Genomic DNA, 10061 nt, shown 5'->3' with positions numbered 1-10061 from the left:
TTCAGTAGCTTTTTCCTTTCCCATGTTAGGGAAGTTTTCCTCTATAATCTCTTCAAATATTTTCTCTGGTGTTTTCTCTCTCTCTCTTCTCCTTCTGGAACCCTTATAATGAGAATGTTTTTGCATTTAATGTTGTTCCTGAGGTCTCTTAGGCTGTCTTCATTTCTTTTCATTCTTTTTTCTTTATTCTGTTCCATGACAGTGAATTCCACCATTCTGTCTTCCAGATAACTTATCCTTTCTTCTTCCTCAGTTATTCTGCTATTGATTCCTTTCAATGTAGTTTTCATTTTAGTTATTGTATTGTTCATCTCTGTTTGTTTGTTCTGTAATTCTTCTAGGTGTTTGTTCTCTAATTCTTCTTGTTCTTTGTTAAACATTTCTTGCATCTTCTCGATCTTTGCCTTCATTCTTTTTCCAAGATACTGGATCATCTTCATTATCATTATTCTGAATCCTTTTACTGGAAGGTTACCTATCTCCACTTCATTTACTTGTTTTTCTGGGGTTTTATCTTGTTCCTTCATCTGGTACGTAGCCCTCTGCCTTTTCATCTTGTCTGTCTTTCTGTGAATGTGGTTTTTGTTCCACAAGCTGCAGGATTGTAGTTCTCCTTGCTTCTGTTGGTGGATGATGTTATCTATGAGGCTTCTGCAACCATCCTGATAGGAGGGACTGGTGGTGGGTAGTGCTGTGTGTTACTCTGTTGGGCAGAGCTCAGTAAAACTTCAATCAGCTTGTCTGCTGAGGGGTGGGGCTGGATTCCCTCCCTGTTGGTTGTTTGGCTTGAGGCAACCCAACACTGAAGCCTACCCAGGCTCTTTGGTGGGGCTAATGGCAGACTCTGGGAGGGCTCACGCCAAGGAGTACTTCCCAGAACTTCTCCTGCCAGTGTCATTGTCCTCACGCTAAGCCACAGCCACCCCCCGCCTCTGCAGGAGACCCTCCAACACTAGCAGGTAGGTCTGGTTCAGTCTCCTATGGGGTCACTGCTCCTTCCCCTGGGTCCTGATGCACACACAACTTTGTGTGTGCCCTCCACGAGTGCAGTCTCTGTTTCCCCCCATCCTGTCCTGCAATCAAATCCCACTAGCCTTCAAAGTCTGATTCTCTAGGAATTCCTCCTCCTGTTGCCAGACCCCCAAGTTGGGAAGCCTGACGTGAGGCTCAGAACCTTCACTCCAGTGGGTGGACTTCTGTGGTATAAGTGTTCTCCAATTTGTGAGTCACCCACCCAGGAGTTATGGGATTTGATTTTACTGTGATTGCGCCCCTCCTACAATCTCATTGTGGCTTCTCCTTTGTCTTTGGATGTGGGGTATCTTTTTGGGTGAGTTCCAGTGTTTTCCTTTTGATGATTGTTCAGCAGTTAGTTGTGATTCTGGTGCTCTCGCAAGAGGGAGTGAGAGCACCTCCTTCTACTCAGTCATCTTGATAATTGATATATTTTAATCCTTCAAGCTCATTATTGTTTTTGATGCTTAATTTGTGACATCTTTGGCCATTGGGACCCCATTCAAATTGGCTCCAGTGGCTTTCTACTATAATTTCAGTAGTTTGTCTTGCACAACAAGGTGTTCCTGGCTCTCCTTGTTGAATTTCTGCCCCAGAAAGGAAATGAGCCATTTTTCTGAGGGACCCTGATTCCTTTTTGTGAGAAATAGTATTTAGAGCAACTATTTAGATGCTAATGTTGTAATTACTATTGGGCTGTTTCTACTTCTAGATCTTTTTTTCACAAACAAAGCTAGGAAATACATGTTTTTATAGAAAGAAAAAAAACTAAGTTCACTTGATGCTACCAATTCAAATGAAAGATTATAACATTTTACCTAACTTTTTTGATTTTATATGTCTTTTTTTGTTTTTGTTTTTTGTTCATTTGTTTTTGCTCAGACTGTTTCCCCCTAACTGTATTAAATATCTATTTAATTTTATTCTGGAATATATATCTAATATTTCCCAAATTCTAATACCAACATTATTGCTGAAAGTAGTTTAAGATTTCTTAGTGGTTTCTTATGTTCTTAGGATTATTTTATTAGAGACATATAGTCTAATTACTCAAGTTACTGTGTTTAGAAGTCATTGGTACTAATTTTTCTCCATGTTGTTACACTGTCAACTTCATACATAATTATGTTTATGTGTTTAATTTTGCTTTACAATTCCAGATATTGTGACTATTTTTCCTTTTTTACTTATAGTAACATAGAACATTTCCAAGGTTCCAAAGTGAAAACCATAAAACAAAGAATAGTCCTGTCCATTTTTCCTACTTCCATCATGAATAATGATTTTTATTAGTTTTTAGTTAACTGTTCTATTACCTAAAAAATGTGTGTGTGTTTTGTACATGAGAAGAGGCAAAAGTACACTTGTTCTGCACCTTGAATTTTTCATTTAAAAAGGTACCTTCATAACAGGAATCATAGGATTTCCCCCTGAGAATCTGACTGCTTTTTTATCTTCTCCTTTCCCTGCTAGAACATGCTTCCACTAGATACCTCACTCCTTGTTGCCTTGAGATGTTTCTTGCAAAATTAGTCCCTGGAGGGGTTTGTATACACTGCCAGCATGCATCTGAGCAATGTTTTGGGGCAGGCTGAAGACCTACCCACACACAGGGGCAATTGACTGATGAGAAATAACAGAAATGCTAGAAAAGTGATGGATATAGCTGCAGCCTTTAGGGTTGAGGTCAATAATTCAAAACCTCATCTATCTATGTACACAGGGTTGTAGGGTATTTAATGATTCATAGAAGGGACTTTGGAATGAGACAAACCTGGGCTTCTACATACTCACTATGGGACCTCAAGCAGAGCATTTTACTCTCTGAACTGCAGATTCTTTGTGTAAAAAGTCAGGAAGATTATGGATAACCTAAAGGACGTTGTGAATATTAAATGTGATAATGTACAGAAAGCCTCTCACGCGGAAACCTTATTTTTATCATCATTTTATATGTAGCAGGTCTTTGCAACCAGAACCAAAGCAAATCCTATTGAGGGGCCCCCACCAAAGTGGTCTATACCCAGTGTATAGTCACGGGATCAGTCGTAGTTGGATGAGTTGCCTAAAGTGGGGGGTTAAAGTAGCATGGGAACAGGGTAAGCAAAGAAACAAAACAGGGCAGAGCAGCAGGACCACGAGCAGGAAGCCAGAAGGAATAGGAGAAAATGAAAATTGTGTTTCAAAGGGTTCAAGCCCAGCAGATTGGTCCTGAAGCTAAGAATAATGCCAGGGTGTCAGGAGGGGTAAGGTGTGGATGGCTTCTATGCAGTGCCATCACTGTGTTATGGAGATCAACTTGAAGACCTAATACATTTGTGCAGTACCAAGCATCAGGGACAAAGCATTGCCCATCCAATACTCTGAGTACCATCTTGGTACACGGGAGAAAGCAGCCGTGGAGTTGGTGGGTGTGGTGGGAATAAAGCAGGGAGTGTCCCCCACTACTGGGGATGTTAGAGTAGATGACTTTTTAGTGTCAGGCCCATGGAGAAAAGTAAAGAATCTAGTAGTCCAGGACCTGGGAGGAAACCTGAGATCCACACAAATTCAGAAAAAGCTATTGATGCGATATGGCATTAAAGGTATGCTAAAATCTGCATGCCCTCAAACAGGGTGGATGAAACCAATTCCTGATCCTGGAAGGACGTTGGCATGCATGGAGTTATGTCTGCTCAGTGCCACTGTTTTAACAAGCTGTGGGTAAAGGGCCATTTATCACAGGTCTAAGAAACAAACCAGGGGCAACATCCCTGCCATACTAAAGTGTACATGTCTTCAGATTTGCTGTCTCCTGGAGACTTTTCAGTCTTGAGCAATTGCTCACTTGACTTACTTCTCTTCTTCATTTTGCTTTCAAAGCTTTCCCCAAAGCATGATTCTGATTCTCTTAAGTAGGACACTAAATTCTTAATCTTAGTAAATTAAAGAATTTACTTTAGGTGGCTCTTTCTATAATTCCACTTCATCAATAATAGTCAACATATTTACAGTAATTTGTGTGTGTGTGCTGAAGAAGGATCTCAGATGATCAAGGATTTAATCTTCTTTAGTTAGGACACATCCTCTCCTTAGCACCTGTTGCCTTTCCTTTCCACATAGATAGTTCCAACTAAATATATATGTTGGCTCTTATAAGGTCTTCCCTGACCTTCCTGGGTAGAGTTAAACTCTTCCTTTTCTATATTTTCATAAAATTGTTTACCCATACTTACATGTTTAAACAAATTATATTTTTAAAATTACCTACTCAGAGTCTATCTCTCCCATTGAGCCCATGGAAAAACCATACGTCATTAACTTTATGTCCCTGGTACATAACAATAGTAGGTATTCATTCAATGGTTACTGAATGAATTAATGTATGCAGGCCAAAACTCAAGTAATCTGAAGTCCATTTTCCTCAAACTCACCAAATCATGTTCAAATGAAGTAAAAAAGAGAATGGTAGACAAAGCAATAAGCTAATGCTCTTACTTTGATAAATTTACCAAAATCACAGGAGATAATTTCAGTTGACTCTATATATTGTGAGTCATTTGTGTAATAATTAGGTATCTACATATCATTTCTGCTTTAGCATCCATCTGGTGTATCATTTGGAAGCATAAATGTGCTGGGTATATTATTCTTGCCTATAGAAAAAAGCAACTGGAGCATAGTTATGCTTGTGGGGAAAATTCAAACGTCTGGTATAATTCAACTGACAAAGACCATCTGCTTCACAGGCCAAGAGAGAGGACCTAATACAGAAACATTAAAAGGGAGAAAGAGATGTTGTACAGATCAAATGAACCCACATGTTAGGAAACCCTAACTAATAAACACATAAAACAGAAGTACATTTACTTACTTGCTATTTGAAGGGATTCTCCAGGAAATTCCCCAGGAAAGTTCAGATGATTGAAAATAAAAACCATTGATTTTTGTTGGTCTATATTTGACCTCAAATTCTCCAAGTTGTCCATCAAGGCAGTTCTGAACAATGCATACTACTGTTTCAGCTGAGGTTCTGCTTCTGTGTGACAGTCAGAAAGCCTATTAACTTCTGATCTTAACCTTAGATGGACTCATTTTTTAAAAAGTAACCATGTAAAATTTGAAAGATAGAGAGCAAGGTAAAGGTAGGAATGGGTTGTTGTGCTCACACATTCCTGAGACCCAGTAGTCGTGGGTTGAGTAAAAATAAAATATTACTGGAAATGGATCAGCTGAACTGGCACTGTTTCAGATTGTAAGAGACAAAGGAAACCAGTGCTTCTTCATCTGGGTACCCTCTTCTTGGAGAGTAAGGAAGAAGGTGGTAGAGAAAATACACTAATGAGAGCAGTTCCCTGCTCCAGGCACCGGATGGTATCATTGGCCCAGAGCAACCAAAATTGGAGAGAATCTGGTAAGAAGAGAAGAGGGTTACTCTGAACATATCAGAATGGGAATATATTTGGTATTTGGAAATTTGCATGAACAGGCAATTAGTAAATTGAGTTTTTTTATTTCTTTTTTCAGCTTGGGGGAAACTCTTGCGATTGTTGTGCTGGTGCTCAGGAGAGAATATACAAACAGCTCATACAACTCAACAACAAAAAAAGAAACAATGCAATCCAAAAATGGACAGAAGACCTAAATAGACATTTCTCCAAAGAAGACATAGAGATGGCCAACAGGTACATGAAAAGATGCTCAACATCCCTATTAGAAAAATGCAAATCAAAACTACAATGACGTACCACCTCACATCTGTCAGAATGGCCATCATTAAAAAAAATCTACCAACAATAAATGCTGGAGAGGGTGTGGAGAAAAGGGAACCCTCCTACGCTGTGGGTGGGAATGTAAGTTGGTGCAGCAACTATGGAAAACAGTATGGAGGTTCCTCAAAAACCTAAAACTAGAGTTGCCATATAATCCAGCAATCCCACTCCTGAGCATATATCTGGACAAAACTATACTTCAAAAAGATACATGCAACTCTATGTTCATAGCAGCACTATTCACAGTAGCCAAGACATGGAAACTACCTAAATGTCTATCAACAGATGAATGGATAAAGAAGATGTGGTACATATATACAATGGAATACTACACAGCAATAAAAAAGAATGAAATAATGCCACTTGCAGCAACATGGATGGACTTAGAGACTATAATACTAAGTGAAGTAAGTCAGAAAGAGAAAGACAAATACCATATGAAATTACTTATACGTGGAATCTAAAATATAACACAAATGAACATATCTACAAAACAGAAACAGACTCACAGACATAGAGAACAGATTTGTGGTTGTCAAGGGGGAGAGGTGTGGAGGAGGGAGTTTGGGTTAGTAGATGCAAACTAGTATGCATGGAATGGATGGGTAACAAGGTCCTACTGTATAGCACAATGAACTATATTCAGTGTCCTGTGATGAACCATAATGGAAAAGAATATAAAAAATCACTTTTCTGCGAGCAGAAATTAACACAACATTGTAAATCAATTACACTTTAATAAAAAAAAAAAAGGAAAAAAGAGAGATTGAGAGAGAAAAAAAAAAAAAACACCTCTTCTTCCTAGGGAAGACAAATACTTCAGAAGCAGTGTAGTTTGAATGGTTTATTGCCCAGAAAACTTTAACAGAGAATAGTTATCTCCTACCTCTCAGCATGAGACTATATGCTGCTCTAAAAAAAGAAATGGTGGCTTACTTGACCTGCCTAATTTTGACTACACGATTGCAAATTTTGGGCCAGACCTCACAATTCAAGTGACATTTCTTTTTATTAACACCTGAAGTGACTTCATTAATGTATGGCTTTATAAAGAAAACTCAAAGAAGTGAATTATGTCATGTAATCATATTTAGGAATTAATTCATAGGAATTAATAAAAGAAGTTATATAGTCAGAAAATTACAAGTAGTACATTGATACAACCTCATTATGCAGAGGTCTGAAAAACAACCTTAGTGTGTGTTCCTGGGCAGATCCTGGAGCCAGACTGGGTGGGTTCAAATCTTGGTTTCACCGTTTAGTTGCTGTGTGACTAACAAAAGAGGCAGGATAGGGAGAATCCAGCTATGATGCTTTTGTTATCCACATAGTTCTAATAAGGAACAGAACTGTCAGGCAGGTGAATTGCAATATCGCAACATGGCTGACCCTGTGTTAGTGTCCATGAATCCAGTCAAAGCTCCTACTACCAGGACTTCCAACTGTCCTCTCCCTCCACATTTGAAATAACCTTCAAAATTAAGTTAGAACTTCAGTTAAATTCACAAATAAAATTTACAGCCAAGTTTATAAATCTTAAGTGCAGAGCTTGATGAATTTTTAAATATAACCACCAGGCAAATAATGACATAGAATATTTCTATTATATAACTTTACAGATAAAGGCTCCCTCACGCCCCCCTCCTGTTTCCTGCTCAGGATCCCACCCCCAAAGGTAATGACTATTATGGTTTCTATCACCATCATTTTGGCTGGATTGAGGACTCATAAACTGGATCATAAATGAAATCATTTGTCTCTGATTTTTTATATTCAACATTATGTCAGTGAGAGTCATCCATATTATTGTGTGTATACGTAGTTTGGGTTGTCTTTTTCTATTGCTGTGTGTAACTGCATTGTATGAATACAACACAATTCATTTCATTCTAGTTTTAATGGCTAATTGGGTTGTTTCCTATTTTGGACAATTATGAATAAAACTGCTGTGGTCCTTCTTGAACACGCCTTTTGGTGAACACAAGCATTCATTTGATATATACCTAGGGGTAGGGCTGCTAGGTCATAAAGTAAGCATGTGTTTAGCCTTGCTAAATGTCAAAAAACAGTTTTGTAAAGTGGTTGTACCAACTGAACACTCCCATTGATAGTATAAGAGAGTTCTTGTTGTTTACATCCTCACCACACTGGGTATCATCAGCTTTTTAATGTTAGCCTATATGATGGGGGTGTGGCAGTATCACATTGTGGTTTCAATTTCCACTTTTTATAACCACTGATTATATTGTATCAGTGATATGTAACATATTTTAGGGGGGCATTTGGATATCCTAGTTTGTGAAATGCTATTCAAGTATTTTACGCATTTTTAGAGTCTAACTTTTTATAATTGATTTGTAGAAGTTTTAAAAAATACATTCTGGATATGGGTCCTACTTTGGATTTATATATTACAAATATCTTCTCTTGAGAATTGTCATTTCACTCTATTAATAGTGTCTTTTAAAAATAAAGTCTACTTTATAAATATTTTCTTTTATGATTGGGACATTTGGTATCCTTTTTAAAAAAATTCTTGCCTATCCCAATATCATAAAAATATTTCCCTCTGTTTACTTCTACAAGTTTAATTGTTTTAGGTCATGATTTATGCTCCATAACAAAAAGTTGCTCTCTGTGGTGAAAGGTAGAAGTCAAGGCTCGCTTTTTGGACATAGATACATGATTTACCTGACACAAATAATTGAAAAGATCATTCATTCCTCACTAAGTTCATTATAGTGAGCCATTAGCTCAAAATATTTTTTAGTTATTTTCACATATCTGTTCTTTATCACAAATAGATTTTGAATTTTATAAAGTACTTTTTCTGTATCTATTGGAATGATCATATGGTTTTCTTTTTATTCAATTATAGTGAATTACATTTATTGATTTTCAGATACTGAAGTAAACTAACAATCTTAGGATAGTTTCAACTTAGTCATATAATATTAATCCAGTTGTACATTGCTATATTTGGTCTATTAATACTTCGTTTAGGAATTTTGCAAATACATCCATGATAATATCAGCCTGTCTTTTTTCTTTATCATACTGTCTTTTTGGTTTTTAGAATTAAAATTATTCTAGCTTTGTAACATGAATTGGAGTGTCTATACTCTTTCTCAATTCTCTAGAAGGATTTATATAAGATTGGTACTATGTATTCCTTAAACATTTTAATATAACTTACCAATGACACTATTTTGGAATCAGAGTGTTTTGATTCTCAGGAATATGCATTAATAGTGTACTGATTATGGAATCTCAAGCAATGAAAGAGATGATGCTTGACATATATAGGAGGAAAAGTTGGGGGTTTGGTGGAAAGAAACCTAACATGAGTCACCAGTTCCACCCAGAGGAACCAATGGCCATTGAACAGAGTTACTATGAACTGGGAAAGGGAAATATAAAGACTTTCCAGAGATTATTAGCAGTTGGTTCTGGACTTACACTCATGCTCAGAAACATAAATGATATGGTGGTCTACCTTCAGAGTAGGGGGTCATAGACACCAAGGGATAGATGAAGTCTTAGCTCAATCCTGTTGGGACTGCAGACTCAGAATGAATAGCGGCAATAGATTATTTAGTAACAGATACACGGTCCACACTGGTTTTCTGACCCATGGAGTGAGGGCCATTGTAGTCGGAAGGACCAAATGGAAACTACTGCCCTTCTGCTGAGGTAGCAAACCAAAAGCAGAAATTCATCCCTGGTAGAGAGGTAGAGACTAGCACATCCATCAAGGACTTGAGAGATTTAGAGGTGGTGATTCTTACCATAAATCTTTTGATTTGCCCATATTACTGGTGCAAAAGCAAGATGGGTTGTGGAAATGACAGATGATTACTACAAGCTTATTCTGGCAATAAGTCCAATCAAAGCAATAGTTTCAGATACGGTCTCTTTATTGGAGAAAATTCATACAGCTCTTGCTACATGGTATGTAGTTAATGACCTGACAAAAAACTTTATTCCTCCACCAAACAAAAAGAGTTTGTATTCATATAGCAGAAACAACAATTTACCCTTATGGTATTATTCCATGGTGGTGTAAAACTTTTCTATAGTGTCTCATGTCTTGTGTAAATTCGCTCATTCTCTTCCCTAATATGATACAGAGGAACCTTGCTCATTCCAGTACATCACAGAGCATCATGGTGGCTGTTTATATAGATCAGATGATGCTAACTGGATCTGACGAACAAAAAGTATCAAGCACTCTAGATGCCTTAGTAAAAACCATATGAATGCAGAAAGATGGGAGATAAACTTCAAGAAACTTTA

The 10061-nt window shown here is 37.4% G+C and overlaps 1 long non-coding RNA gene across 1 annotated transcript; it reads left to right on the top strand.

Annotated features, from left to right (window-relative positions):
* Nucleotides 1-677: 677 nt before the first annotated feature.
* On the top strand, nucleotides 678-8673 carry LOC125963710 (uncharacterized). The gene is made up of 3 exons (XR_007476100.1): nucleotides 678-959; nucleotides 5521-5678; nucleotides 7385-8673. It is a non-coding gene; the product is annotated as an uncharacterized LOC125963710 (long non-coding RNA).
* Nucleotides 8674-10061: the final 1388 nt, after the last annotated feature.

This window comes from Orcinus orca, chromosome 2, assembly GCF_937001465.1.
Source record: "Orcinus orca chromosome 2, mOrcOrc1.1, whole genome shotgun sequence".
NCBI lineage: Eukaryota > Metazoa > Chordata > Mammalia > Artiodactyla > Delphinidae > Orcinus > Orcinus orca.
Note: the sequence above shows the minus strand (reverse complement) of the source record. Positions and strands in the feature narration are given on the sequence as shown.